Source organism: Sus scrofa, chromosome 14 (genome assembly GCF_000003025.6).
Source record: "Sus scrofa isolate TJ Tabasco breed Duroc chromosome 14, Sscrofa11.1, whole genome shotgun sequence".
NCBI classification, from domain to species: Eukaryota; Metazoa; Chordata; class Mammalia; order Artiodactyla; family Suidae; genus Sus; species Sus scrofa.
In genome coordinates, this window is record NC_010456.5 from 99,241,292 (window position 1) to 99,256,718 (window position 15,427).

General features: G+C 42.1%; 1 protein-coding gene across 9 annotated transcripts in view; it reads right to left on the reverse strand.

Moving 5' to 3' along the window:
- Positions 1 to 15,427, reverse strand: part of SGMS1 (sphingomyelin synthase 1) — a 310,846-nt gene that overhangs the window by 94,026 nt on the left and 201,393 nt on the right. Inside the window, exon 6 of one of the 9 annotated variants that reach the window (XM_021071761.1) lies at positions 6,290 to 6,384. The exons of 7 other annotated variants lie outside the window; for them this stretch is intronic. The gene's annotated coding sequence lies outside the window, so the exon portion shown is untranslated. Of the gene's footprint in view, positions 1 to 2,501; positions 4,100 to 6,289; positions 6,385 to 15,427 lie in introns of those variants that run through there. One more of the 9 variants, XM_021071762.1, reaches the window with a different exon arrangement.

The window sequence follows — 15,427 nt, forward strand, 5'->3', positions numbered from 1 at the left end:
CCCAGAACTGGCTGCCCCTGGTGAGACATGCTGAAACTTCCCCACTTCCATCCAACAAGAAAGGTTCTAGCACTCAGAGTGTGCCTTGTGACCTCACCATTCCTAACCAGCACGTTCAACACCAACCTAAGTGTGAGCAGAAATTTACCATCATTTCACAGAGCATGCAAAATTCTGCCAGGGTGCAACCACACACCAAAGATTCAACCACTGCACATCCCAGGACATAGCTGTTGGGTGTTACAATTAGAGAACAGCTGAGTTGTACCTGGTGAGGAGAAGAATTTGTACATCCAGAACCAGAAGGGCTTCAGGAAAAAAAGGTCCCCCAAATCAACAACTGTGAGGCAGCCTCGTGAAGAAAGCTTGCTTAGTTAATATTTGAAAACCACAAGCTTCCAAAGCAAATGAATTATTCCTTGAACTTTGATATTTTGGCACAGGGGCAGAGAAGCTTTTTAAAATCTCTTAAAAATCTCCTTTGAACAAAGAACCTCCTCTGGATTACTTCACACAGAAAAATCAACACTATGATAGGAATAATTGGAGCCACAAGGGAAAAATTACAACGCTTAAAGGCTACTTTCAAATGTAAACTAAATTAACTAGCTGTGAAATTTGGAGTGGATTATGTAAACTTGCTGAGGCTGTTTCTCGGTTTATAAAAGAGATAATAACGTTCTACCTCTCGGCATTCTTGTGACAAGTAAAATGAGGCTGTGGCTCCAAAGCATCTCGCTTAAATGTTCAGCTCTGTTACAACTATTAGGTGAAACCTGAATCAAAATTCAAATTTAATTACCCCTTTATATTTTAGACATCTTAGAGAGTTAATGTTTTCCCATTTTCATGACCTGAGGGGCCTTTTCCAAATACCCCAGTGTATTTAAGGCCTTTTCTGTCAATACCACAGGCTGTTTCCCAAAAGAAATAAGATCCCAAGGTGTTACCTATTATGCAGAAGCCCTTGATCAGTTCAACTCAAAGCAAGTGAGTTTAACAAGTAGCCTATGAGCACAGAAATACTGGTACTAGGAGTTCAAAGTGCAAGTAATCAAAAATTCTAAAACTATTTTAGGAGTTCCTGATGTGGGGCAGGGATTGGTGGAGTCGCTGCAGTGCTGGAACACAGGTCCAATCCCCAGGCCAGCACAGTGGGTTAGGGATCCGGCACTGCCATAGCTGTGGCTCCAATCTGATCCCTGGCCCAGGTATTCCATATGCCAGAGTCTGGGGTGGGGGGAAGGGGAGGTACCTATTTTAATTATTTCATTTGGAAGTGATTTCTTTCTGGAGAAGTTTCCTTTATAGAACTAAAAAAGTCAGCTGCAAAGCACTTCACTCTATTACGGAGCCTATCTATTGCATTAGAGTCTATAGCTTCAAAAATTAAGTATAAAGATACTAACCACAGCTTCATAACTTGTATTAGTAACTTCATAATTCAGTTTAGATTTTCCTGGCATCCTTTATGCTATCAGGGTGTCTTCAGCCTGCCTTTCCAGTGCAGTCAGTGTTCCTGATGGTGACACCTGCCTGCTGCACTGCATATGTCCTCGGTAAAACAGCAATAATCACAAGATTCTGATTCTCCTGTCCCCCCGACCTGCCCATCTTCCTAGAAGAAATAATTTACCTACACCATACAAATCTCTATGCACTTGCTAACTAATTTCTTACATAAAAAGCAGATTTTTTTTAAATCTCACTATTTCTACATAAAGGTAAAAGTGATAATCAACTCAACAGGGTTGAGTCCAATGAGAATAGACCGTGGGTGTCCTGGTTCCCCTTCTGGTACAACCTAACTACAAGTGGTAAACACAAATGGGGGGGGGAGAGCAAGTGCCATGCATTCTTCTCAGTGTATTTATTTCCATAAATTCCACAAGAGCAAATACCTGGCCACAATAAACAGAAAGCATAGCTGTGGAGTAAACGTGTTCATTCCAAAACCAGGGGGGCACATGCTTCCTCCTGGCACTGAGGGCAGATCTCACTCACAGCTCGCTCCTAGACCAGCCAAAGGACATTGTTTGGAGTTTGAGAAAGTGAGCACTTCTCCAAAACAGAGTAACCAAGCTGTAAATCCAACCCCACTCCCACCAAAACCTCCACGGGAGTGCTTGACAGCTCCAAACCTAAACCACCCCCTGGCACCTTGGCTCTCAAAAACACCCCACAAAGTTTAGGGCATTTGTTGGTGCAGCCTACCTTTTTTATCAACTACTCTCTGAGCTCTCCTCAGGTGTCAATAGCTCTAGCCTGTTCTGTCATCAAAACGGATCCGGTAAAAACGAAGAGGTCCCTTTACTTTTCTGTGGGAGAGGGAAAGGCAACGATTGCAGTACCAAGCATTTTCTGCAAGGTAAGGCAGGCTGTTTTCTCCGGGCAATTACCTAGGTCTCCGAACCCCCTACCCGGTCTGTGAATTCGACAAAGCCTCCCCCAGAGAGCTTATTAATGAAGCATAGCATCCCAGGAGGAGCAGCAGCACTTACGGTCTCTCCTCCCTAGAGGCAAAGTCTCGGGAAACTTCCTGGGACGCCAAGTTTGCACGCGGCTCCGGCGCGCGCAGGGCGCCGGCGGAGAGGCGAAGGCAGCCAGCTGCGCGCCGACCCCGGCCCCGGCCCCGGCTCCTGGTGCGCGCCCTTGCCTCGACCAGCCCCGCCGCCTTCTCCCAGGGCCTGCCGGCCGATGTGCACCGACCGCAGAGCTCCGTAGCTCCGCGCCCTGGCGGGGAGGGGGGGGGGCGCCGACGGGAGGATCCACTCCAGGGGATGGCCGTGAGCAGGGACGCCGAGCCCAAACCCAGAGGCTCCAGCGGGGAAGCCGCGGGTGTGGCTGGACAGCAGTGGTTTTTTGGAATGCAGGGTGTGGCCCTCTAACACAGCAAAAAAGAAATGAGTCAGCCCGTGCAATCCTAACCAATAAGCGTGTTCAGTGTCGGTTAAGGCGGAACTTTCCTTTCTTGATTTATATCAGGCTTAGGCGCCTTTTACAAACTTAAAAAAAAAAAAATTAAGCCTTTAATAACCTCAAGAAAATGGCAGATGACCTTAAAGCTTTTACAAAACAAAGATTAATCCTGTTATGACAGATACCTTGATCCGTGGATGTCTGTTAACTTTTATTAGTAAAAGTTCCTGAGTTAGGCAGCAATACTGGATGTGGGAGCATGGGATCTGGCGTTAAGGCAGATTCCCATCTAACCTCTAAGATTTGGATCTAACCTCTGACACTATGATCTTAAGCTGTTTAATTAAATGCAATGAGAGGGATAAAATGCCAACCCAACAGCTTGTTGGACTGATTATATGTAAAAACACATGCAAAGCATTTGGCACACTGCGTGGCACAGAGTAGGCACTCAAACAATGCTGCCTTGTCCCTCTGAATCAAAACCTCCAAACCTGTGGACAAACTGGCTCATAATTCTTCTTTTCAATGTTAAAATATCCGAAGAATTTTCATGCTGAAATAGTTCTTTGGTGTTTGTATTGTCAGCTAAAAAAATACAACCTGAAAGTTGAGAGTGTAAGTTTTATTTTGGGGTGAAATTAGGACTTCAGCCTGGGAGACAGCATCTCAGGTACCCATGAGCAAACATTCTGAGGTGGCCAGGTGGGGAGCTAGGATATATGAGTTTTGCAACAAAGGGAAGGTTGTAGGGACAAAAGATTTACAGATAACCAGATGTAAAGAAGAAGATTAACAGAAAACCAGTTTCTTTAGAAAGAGGTAAAGGTCTGGGCTTCAGGGAATCACTCCTTTGATATGCACCTCAGCTGTGAGTCAGTCGTCGTAGTTTCTTTCCTGAGTTCCCTCAGGGCTCAATGGCTCACCCCAGGGTCTCAGAGATGATCACGACATCTTTTGTTTTGTCCACTAACTACGGCCCAGGAGGCAGTATTTCAGATAGCCCCAAAGAGGAAAGGGGGACTATCAAGATATAAGTCATAAAGTGAAGGGTGAGGTGCAGGCAGCCATGCACACACGTTACCGAAGTTTGCTGCTGCTGACTACTGGTCACAGACATCAGTCATCATTGATGGATTTTAGCGTATTTCTAGATATGAGGAGATGCAAGAATTGGGCTCACAAAATCTTCCCCTAAAAATATCTGACTATCTGAAGACCTGTTCTTCCAGTTTTCCCAGAGCACAGAGTGTCTCACTCTGGTCTCCACCCTGAGCTCTGCTCAGTGGGTGCTGCAGGTTGGCAGCTGCAGTGGCTCATGTTTTACTCTATGTGATCGCAAGAGCCAAACTCTAGTTCACAGCATGGTCTGAGTACCTTATTTAAATGGTAAAAACCTGAAGCTTTTGATTTAAGATTCTTGGATTTGGAGTTCTTATTATACAAAAGAAATTTCCTTAGTAGCAAAAAAAGGGGGGGGGGCTTAAAAATGGAAATGATTCTATTTATGCCACAATTAAACAAGTCTCTAAATACGTAAGAGTGATTTTAGAAATATTCATTATATCGGGGCCACTGTACCCTAGATATTATTTTGGAATAGAAATATGTAAAAGAAACTTTAAGTAGCTGGGAATTAACAAATTACAGGAGACCACAGAACTGCTAGGTCCTGAAGTCCCATTGAGAGTTGATTACTGAGAGTAAATTAGAGGAACCTTGCAAATAAACAATACTTCAATAAAACTTTAAAAAATGGGGAAAAAAAGGTTTTGCAGAGTACTAACTTTTTTTTAAGTTACAAATTAAACCATCTTGGCTTTGGAGAAGATCTCCTGAGTTTAACTTTCTCATATTTGTTTAAAACCAGTCTTTCCACAGGCCTAGATTTCTTTAAAATACTCTTCAAGCCAAAGATAAAATCTTTTTTTTTGTCTTTTCTAGGGCCACAACCATGGTAATATGGAGGTTCCCAGAATAGGGGTCTAATCAGAACTGTAGCCCCCGGCCTATGCCAGAGCCACAACAACACAGGATCCGAGCCATGTCTGCGACTTCCACCACAGCCACGGCAACACCAGATCCTTAACCTACTGAGCAAGGCCAGGGATTGAACCGGCAACCTCATGGTACCTAATCAGATTCCTTAACCACTGAGCCACGACAGAACTCCCAAAGATAAAATCTGAAGTGAGATAAAGGACCCTTTCGAAAATACTAGTCTTTTCTCCAAACCATCATAGAAGAGTAGAAAGACAGCTGTGCCAGGAGTTAAGAGATCTTGTCTGAATCCATGCTCTGCCAGTGAGTGATCAGGTCTGAGGCCCTACATGAACTGCTTCATCTGTCTCTGAAGATTTCTATGCATTCAACAGTTTTGAGACCAAGTTCTGGTCCAAAAGGACAGGCATAAGAGAAGCACAAGATAAGCCTTGAATCTAACATTTAACCTTAAAAACAGGCCTGTATCCTAGATGAGGAAGCTGATAAATCTCTCTTGACTCTCATATTCCTGATAAAGATAATCTTATTATTCTAGACCCTATAAATTAAATTCTGGGAACATCTGAGCTCCCTCTCTCTCTGCTGACAATTTACTATTACCAGGCTTCCTAATGTCCTTCACATCTTTTTACCGTGTTTTGTCTTGTTTTGTTTTTTCCACCTAGTGCAGGCATCCATGCCCTCATGCTAGAATCACTGAGGTTTAGTGTCTCCTAACTGCTTCTCCAGCTGCCAGGTCCCTTCCTCTGTGCTCTCAATGCATCCTCACCATCACATGATAAATGTCAAAGTCCAGAGTGCCATCGTGTCATAAACTTTTCCTTTCACTATCAGTTAAACAAGTATTAGTTTTATAGTAAAGATCAAGAGGAAAACCTTTGCTTTACAGGCAACTTTCCTCGACTATTCATGTCAATACTTTTTTTTTGGGGGGGGGGCATGCCCATGGCATGTGGACGTTCCTGAGCCACGGATGGAACCCGTGCCATAGCAGTGACCCAAACGGCTACAGTGACAACACCAGATCCTTAACCATCTACACCACAATGGAACTCCAGTACCTATTTTTAAGCACAATGATTTTCAGTTTATGAAACTATTACTATCCATTATACTGGCTAAACTGATAATATGTTGGCTGTTACATCAAGAACTGCAGCTCTTTTATATGAGAAGTCTGTATACATATAACCAGTGTGCATATGAACAACTCAACAAACTTCATGACCCTGCAGTTTAAACTATGCAATTGTATGCATGCATGTAGACATACAGAGATACACTGCGATACATGAAAGGGGAAGGGAAAAGTAGCACAGAAAAGAGATAATCCAGTTTGTTTCTACTAAGATCCAGTCAAGCTTACAATTTACAGTGTGAGTGCTCCATTCAGGAACAAGGAAGGCTTCATAATATGGACACATGCGATCTTAACTCTTGAAAGATGTTTACATGATCCTTCTGCTTCGGAAATAAGGAGACAATTACCAAGGTTATTAGAACATTCTCACAATAGAAAAAAGATCACTATTTCTAAGATGTCTTTGTTGCCTAAAGATAAAACACAAAATACAAGGACTGTCATTCTAAAGTTTTATAAAAAGGAACGGTTAGCTCTGGGCCCAATGCCACGTTCATTCAGAAGCTGGCCTGCATCTCTCCAACCCTCACCATCCACTTAAAAAACCTCAGCCACAAAACCCTGCCCGTTTACTGGTTGTTCCCCTAAAGCAGTGGGCATATAACCACCTCCTCACCTGAACCCACACCATGGCCTCTATCTGATGACCTCTCTCACTCGTCTTACTTGTTATCATCTTCCAGACCCACTCAGCCCCTTCCTTTTCCTGGAACCCTCTTCACTGGCTCAAGCCCCAGGGAACTCTCCTCTCCTCCAAATGCCTACAAACCTTATTTTCTTTTTTGTTTTTGTCTTTTGTCTTTTTAGGGCCACACCCACGGCATATGGAACTTCCCAGGCTAGGGGTCAAATCAGAGCTACAGCTGCTGGCCTACACCATGGCCACCAGATCCGCTCCACATCTGTGACCTACACCACAGCTCACGGCAATGCCGGATCCTCAACCCACTAAGCGAGGCCAGGGATTGAACACACAACCTCATGGTTCCTAGTTGGATTGTTTTCCACTGTGCCACAACGGGAACTCCAGACCTTATTTTCTATGCCCCTATCTTACAACTAACCCACAGAGCCTCAGTTCCTTCCTTTTGAAATCCCTGACTTTTCTCTCTCAGCAGGTGACAGAAGTCCATCTGAGGCAGAGATGGTATTTCAAAGGCCTTATATCCCCCCAGGACCTAAGAGATTCTGAATAAATGGTTGTTAATATATAATGGTGTATCAGTTATAGAACAGCTACAAAGGAGAAAGGAGAACTTTCCTTTTGGCTGCTTACACAGCGAGAACAAACAAATATAATCTTTCAAACCAGTTAGCAAGCAGAACCCAACTGGCAGAAGTGTGTCTTTGCTATTAATGACATGTTCCAACAATAAAGAATGCCACTACTAAAAAAGCAAGTCTAATACTTTCCTAAAGGGAAGTACAGTTTACAAAAGAGTGTCATCACATACACTCCCAATTCCCCAAATACTAACTGAGAAAGAGAACAGAGGGACAAAGTAATTCTATCTTCCCTCAAGTAATGGAGACATAGGTACATATTTCACAATCTTGCAAGTACTAATTCCTCCTTAAATAAAAACATTGTGTAAACAGAGTTCCCCATGTAGCTCAGCTGAAAGGAACCTGACTATCAGCATCCATGAGGATGCAGGTTGGATCCCTAGCCTCAATCAGTGGGTTAAGGATCCGGTGTTACCATGAGCTGTGGTGGAGGTCACAGACATGGCTCGGATCCTGTGTTGCTGTGGCGTAAGCTGGCAGATACCGCTCTGATTTGACCCCTAGCCTGGGAACCTGCAAACACCTCCAGTGCAGCCCTAAAAAGACAAAAAAAAAAAAAAAAAAAAAAAAAAACAGAAAAGAAAGAAACATTATGTACATGGATTAGCCACGAACCTTTCACCTACAAGGGCTCCTAAACATAAAATGTAGCAACCGAGCAGTTCTTTAAGGCAACTTGTAACTGCTGGAACCATCCTAAATATCCCTATTTTATATGGTTTAAAATCAAGGTATATGACATTTGCATTAGATCAAGGCTCTGTCAAAGAGTCATTATCATACACACTATCACACACATGTACAGACACAGAGTCACTTGTATCCTTTGATTAGTGCTAATATGAGATGTGAACAAAAGCTACTGCTGTTCTCAAAAAAGCTATGGGATAAATCAGCTATCCTGCTATGCAATTACATTTATTGTAATTGCTCATGACAAAGACAGAGACTTCTTAAATATTCCAAGTATAAACAACCAAATGAATTAGCACTCTTTTAACTAGCAGGTAACAGGAAGAGCACTTGAAGCAGCAGAGGAAAAGCAAGATCAACTTACTGACTTCAAGTAAGTCAGCAACAGGAAAGCCATACAGGGGGATGGGCTTTAGGGCCAACTCAGAATGAACTCCACCAGGACAAGCTGACACCTTTGCTTCTAAAGGTTGGCTTTGTTCTCCCTTCCTAAAATCTGCCTTCTGCCACTTAACTCCCAGCTCTGCCAGTAAGAGGGACTATTTCATGGTTATGATTTTACGAATTTTGAAGAAAAACCACACACTGGTTCAGCTTGAGGTCATGTACCCACCTCAGTCACCAAAGTCATGTGAGTGGCCAGTCTATACTAGAACTACATAGTTGAACTGGCAGGAAGAGCAGTCAGTTCTCCAGAAGGTGAGTTTACTTCCCAGAAGTGGAAAGGAGTGCTTATTTGCCTGTCCAAAAATAAACATGACCACCTATCAAGGAACTCCATTTCAAGTTGAATGCAAAAGCTTATCTAAAAAGTACTCAACCTGGTAATAAATTACATTCTAAAAATTGTTTAATGAACCCTAAAGTTAATGATCTTTTATGTGGCACCTGAAATGCATTTCACTAGAGACAATATTTTGAATACTATACTCAAACTCCGTTCAGAACATTGTTCCTATAGGAAAATGTATTTGAATCTCCACCTACAGCAAGAAAAACATGCTCAATTTAATTCATTTACTGAGTAGTAAAGACAGTGGCTTCCACCTGCACACAGTTGTTTTACATTTAATCGCTGACACAGCAAGGCAGGTATTAACAACTGCCACTGAGAGGAAAACTGGGAGGTGAAGAAGGTTCTGAGGCCTAAGGTCAATAATGACTACTAGTCAGAGGCTGCTTCAAAGCCATGTACATTTGACTCCAGAGCTGAGATAATTCCAGCTGATAGCCGAAGCAGCCAAACAAGAATGGGCTTTCAGTTCAGGCGACTGAGAGCTAATGTTTCTGACTTGCAGAAAAGTAAAGGAACTAGGAACAGGCAGGCACAGTTAACAGCCAGACCTTAACTTTCTATATCTTCCCAAGGGAAGGTATTTCCCTGTGGCAGAACAAAAAGAAAATATTTCTCTGGATAAACTTTATAAATATAAAATACAAATATATAAATTATAAATCATACTGATGCTTGTACTGACATGAAGATGGTCTGAAAATTAAAGGTCTATGAACAGTATCTTTATAAAAAATTTATTTTTCCCTGTTGGAAATAGGGGGACACTGGAGTTCCCGTTGTGGCTCAGTGGTTAACGAATCCAACTAGGAACCATGAGGTTGCAGGTTCGATCCCTGGCCTTGCTCAGTGGGTTAAGGATCCGGTGTTGCCATGAGCTGCGGTGTAGGTCGCAGACAGGGCTTGGATCTGGCGTTGCTGTGGCTCTGGCGTAGGCTGGCGGCTAGCTCTGATTCGACCCCTAGCCTGGGAATCTCCATATGCTGCAGGAGTGGCCCTAGAAAAGACAAAAAAAAAAAAAAAAAGAAAAAAATAGGGGGACACTATCTTAGAGGGCACTTAAGTGTTTTAAAAGAAAATTAAAATTGCAAAAATAACTAAGGTGACTCAGTTCTGCCAATATAAATGCAATGGATGCATTTCACAGCTTTAACTGTTTCACACTTTAAAAAATAATTTTGGTTATGCAGTATTTAATACATACAAGAGAATACATTTTTCATATTTGTCAAGAAAAACAATATGATAATCAACAATTTTTATAAATCAACCCAAAAGCAGACCATGTTGGACAAAACCTCTTGGTCCAAGATGGGGTTTTAAAAATAAATCAACCCTCTGCATTTAGAAATCAAACTGGAGAGGTGATCAGAAGTCATGAGATAGAAAACGGTGGAAATCAACCACACAGGACAGGAATAGCTGAACTATACATTGCCTTAACTTGGAAACTGCTAGTCAGACAGACTTGTAGCAGCTTTTGGTTTCACTCTATGGTTCAAAGCCAGGAGTAGTTAGTCATTAGTCAGAAAATTAGGCACGTGACCTGAAATATGACAGATCATCTGGAAATTATTCCAAACTGAGGTAAGGTATTACTAAGCCAAGACAAACTGGTTCTCCCATGCAGAGCCTCAAACACATCAGACACCACAGCAAGAAAAAGAAAAGGAGCACATGGACTAACGACCAGGAACTTCATTTCATACATCATGGAAAAAAGAACTAATAACTTTTTGACTTTGAAAAAGTCAAAGAAAACAGGCAATAATTTACTACTAAGAATCTAATTTCATTGTAATTGCATGTTAAGCAATTTATGTTACAGGGAAAATTAGGATAAAGACATTAAAGAGTTTGTATGTCACAAGAAAAAGGACATATATACTAAGCTAGTCAATGAGTCTGTATAAATTGTTTGACCAAAAACTACATATTGAAAATAAGGAAGTCTAAAATGTCGTACAAATTAAACGGTACAGTAAATACACACTAAGGAGGAGATGGAAGAGGGAAGATAAGCTTAAGTAATGGAAAACAACATAAGGATGGCAGGCAAAAAAGTGGGGACACCTACATGAGCACAGCTTGCTGGTTATCAGAGTGACACTCTCCTTCACCTGGCTGCCTTTTTATGTATTTTTTTGGCCACAGCATGCAGCGGCTTGATGTGGGATTTTAGTTCCCAGACCAGGGATTGAATCCAAGACGCCGTGGTGAAAACACCGGATCCTAACCACTAGACCGCTGTGCTTCCCCCTGGCTGCCTTATTTTATAGCTACTGGGACACACAGCTTCCAATGGCATCGTGTTCTAAGATCCCTGAAGACTGGGTCCAGGGCTTGGATTTTGTTAAACTTCTAGATGTTCAGACCTTGACACAGGACATGTCCTACAAATGTTTGAAGAGGAGAAAAAAATTAAAGGTCAAGTTGGTCAACCTTAAATACCTTATTTAAATGCCTTATTTGAAGTGATAACTTCTGATGAAGGTTGACCTCTTTGGGGCAGAAGAAAAACAGTAGCACAAGAGTCAATGGGGAGCACTGTCTTTCAACTTAAAAAGGAAGCTTTCTGTATAAGGGGTGTGTGTGTGTGTTCCTGCGTGTGTCCCCTAAAAGGGAGGGAGGGTAGTACGTAAGGCATGAAAAGGGGGATATCAGTCAGGCTAAATTATGCTATGTAACAACACCAACATTTTGGAGGTCAATAAGAGAGGACGGTTTATTTCTGGCTCTTGTTTCATTCTTTGCAGGTGAGCCGAGGCTGGACCCCATGTCCTTTTCACTCTGGGACCAGGGAAGAAGCAGCACCCCTACTTAGGACAGAGAGAAAAGGTCTCAGGACAAAGAGAAAAGGCAGATAGCAGAACCAGGTGATGTCTACTCCATTTTTGCTTGAAAATGGCACATGTCATTGGTATTTACATCTCTTGGTCAAAATAAGGTCTATGGCCAAACCAGCTATGGGGTTCAACGCTCAGTAGTGTAGGAAAGCATCATCCTCCCACAGGATGGAGGGCAGGTAAGAAGGAACAGCAAATGTTTTGACAATGACATAATGTACCACAAAGGGAAGGGAAAATGGCTAGAGAAGTGTTCTCTTCCCTTTGGTGATGACAGAAGGTGTCCTATTGTAAAAAACCGTCCTTTTATTTTGGGGGTACTTTATGCTGTTCTACTAATCTTTCAGATATTGTCTCACTGTATCCTAACAACCATCCCAGTGCAATCCCAGGACTTGCTCAAGGCTCAGCAGCCCCTGAACTGGAACTCCAAGTCTGGTGATCTCTTACCAAAACAGCCTTTGAGGTCTCAATAATCCTAGACACTTCCTAAAAGGGCTGCTAAGAAATTAAGGAAAACAATGTATTTAAAACACATAAGCACATAAAAGTACTCAAGAAATATAAGGTAGTATTATTATTCATTTATGCTATTCATCTCCTATCCCATATCTTTCCCAAATTATCTTTAAATTTAATCACAAATAGTTTGTTAAAATTCCTTCAGTGTAGGAGTTTCCTTGTGGCACAGCAGGTTGGGTTGCTGCTATGGCGTGGGTTCAATCCCTAGCCAGGAACTTCCACATGGTGCAGCCAAAAAAAAATTCCTTCAGTCAGTGTAGGAAATGCATTTATTAATGATGTTTCCGTTCTCCATTAAAACCCTAAGCTCCCCTAGTTTTAGAGTTTTTTCTATACACACACACAAACTTTGCTCGTAAGTTTTATTACTTGTTTACTCCCTGCTTGGTCTACTACTTCGAGAAGTTTCAGAAGGCAGAACTATTAATAATTTTTATTTCTTCCCAAGCAAGGGAAATTAAGGAAACTGAAGATACTTAGTCTTCATTTGAAGTGTGATATAGATTCCACACATGGCTCCAATAGAGGATGAATAAAGGACTTGGCATCAAAGACCTTCTGTCTTCTACCTCCAGTCCTAATTAGCAATACTTACCTTCTCTCTTTGCATTCCACTAAGCTATAGCTCCAGCCTTTCTCCAGAATGGGAACTTTCTTTCCCACCTCTGCCTCTTGGCTCAAACTGTGTATTCTAACTAGAGTATTCCCTAAGCACTGTCCCAACTCTATTCAAAGATCCTGCATGAATAATTGAGTACCACAATGCATGCACAAAGATGTTCATCACAGTATGCTTTATAAGAATGAAAAGTTGAGGAGTTCCCACTGTGGTGCAACAAGACCAGTGGCGTCTTGGGAGCACACTGGAATGCAGGTTCCATTCCCAATCCAGCACAATGGGTTAAGGATCCAGTATTGATTCAACTGCAGCTTGGATCTGATCCCTGGCAGAGGAACTCCATATGTGGGGGGGCAGCCAAAAAAGAAAAAAAATTTGAGGACAACCTAAATGCCTACCAAAAAGAAAATGGCTAAATACAGATCACATACACATGGAAAGCTATTTTAAAAAATGAAAATGATATATATGTATGCTTATTGATGTGGTATACTCTCAATATATTATCAAATGAATCCAGTATCAAAACATTATTACGGGGAAATGAGATGAAGATGGCAGAATAGAAGGACTGGAGCTCAGCTTCTCTCCTAAAAACAACAAAATTTACAACCAAATGCTGAGCTATCTTCAACCAAATAGACCAGAAACTTTGAAAAAGATATCCTACTCCAGAAGACAGAGAGGAGGCCACATCAAGAGGTAGGAGGGGTGATTACATGATATAAGTAACCCCAGACCTCCCGGTTGGGAAGCCCCACAGACTGGAAAGTAACTGGTTCACAGAGACTCACCTACAGGAGTGAGAGTTCTGAGCCTCACATCAAACTCTCATGTGTGGGGATGTGGCACTGGGAGAAAGAACCCCCAGAGCATCTGGCATTGAAGGCCAGTGGGGCTTGTGTGCAGGAGCTCCACAAGACTGGGGAAAACAGGGACCCCATTCTTAAAGGGTGCACAGAGACTTTCACATGTACTGGGTCCCAGAGCAAAGCAAAGTCTCCATAGGAATCTGGGTCAAATCTGACTGCAGTTCTTGGAGGACCTATTGGGAAAACAGGTGTGAATATGGCTTGGTGTGGAGGAAGGACATTGGAAGCAAAGCTCTTGGGAATATTCAGCAGTGTGCCTTTCTCTGGAGGTGGCCATTTTGGGAAAATCTGGCCCCACCCATCAGCACTGATGGGCAAACAACAATCCAGTGGGATCACAGCCCCTCCAATGAGTATACAGGCTGCCTAAAGAACCTCCAGGTACACAGCCACCACCGCTAATCTGACCCAGAGACAAAGCCCCACCCACCAGAGGGATAGGAATCAGCTCCACCTACCAGTAGGCAGGCATCAGTCCCTCCCATCAGGCAGCCTGTAGCAAGAAGCCTGTACCAACTTCAGCCACAAGGCGGGCAGACACCAGAAGTAGTAAGAGAGGCTACAAATCTATTATCTGTAAAAAGGTCACCACGACAAAAACCTATAAAAATGAAAAGACAGAGAACTATAACTCAGATGAGGGAGAAAGAAAAAAATCTCAGAAAAACAGCTAAGTGATCAGGAGAGTCTTAGCCTCCAGAATCTTCTTTGATGCTAAAGATGATGCAAGACATTGGAAATAAACTGGAGGCAAAGATGGATAATTTACAGTAAACACTGAACAAAGAGATACAAGATATAAAAATTAAGCAAGAAGAGATGCAAAATACAATAACTGAAAAAAAAAAATTCATTAGAAACAGCCAACAGTGGAATATAGGAAAGAGAAGAATAAATAAGTGAGCTGGAGGACAGATTAGTGGAAATTATGATGTGGTACAAAAAAGAGAAAAAAGATTGAAAACAAATGAAGAGAGCCTCAGAGAACTCTGGGACAACACTAAACACACCAACATCCATATTATAGGGGTGCCAGAAGGAGAAGAGAGAGAGAAGGGGACAGAAAAAATATTCCGAGAGATAATAGCCGAAAACTTCCCTAACATAGGAAGGGAATCACTCACTCAAATCCAGGAAGCACAACAAGTATCATATAAAATAAATCCAAGGAGGAACACCCCGAGACACATATTAATCAAAGGACCACAATTAAAGACAAAGAGAAAATATTGAAAGCAGGTAGGGAAAAGAAACAACACACAAGGGAACCCCGATAAGGTTATCGGCAGATTTTTCAGTAGAAACTCTGCAGGCCAGAAGGGAGTGGCATGATAAACTTGACGTGATGAAAGGAAAAAACCTCCAACCAAGATGACTTTACCCAGCAAGGCTCTCATTCAGATTTGAAGGAGAAATCAAAAGCTTCACAGATAAGCAAAAGCTAAGAGAATTCAGCACCACTAAACCAGCTTTACAACAAATACTAAAGGAACTTCTTAGGCAGAAAGAAAAGGCTGCAACAGAGAACAAAAATTACACAAATGACTAGGCTCACCAGTAAAGGTAAAGATACGAAATCATCCATGCACAATTATACAACCAAAATCAGAAATCATGAGAAAAGGAGAGTACAAATGCAGGACACTGGCGATGCACTTGCAATTAAGAGACCAACAATGTAAAACAATCTCGTGTATATATATATACATGCATATATATATATGCATGTAT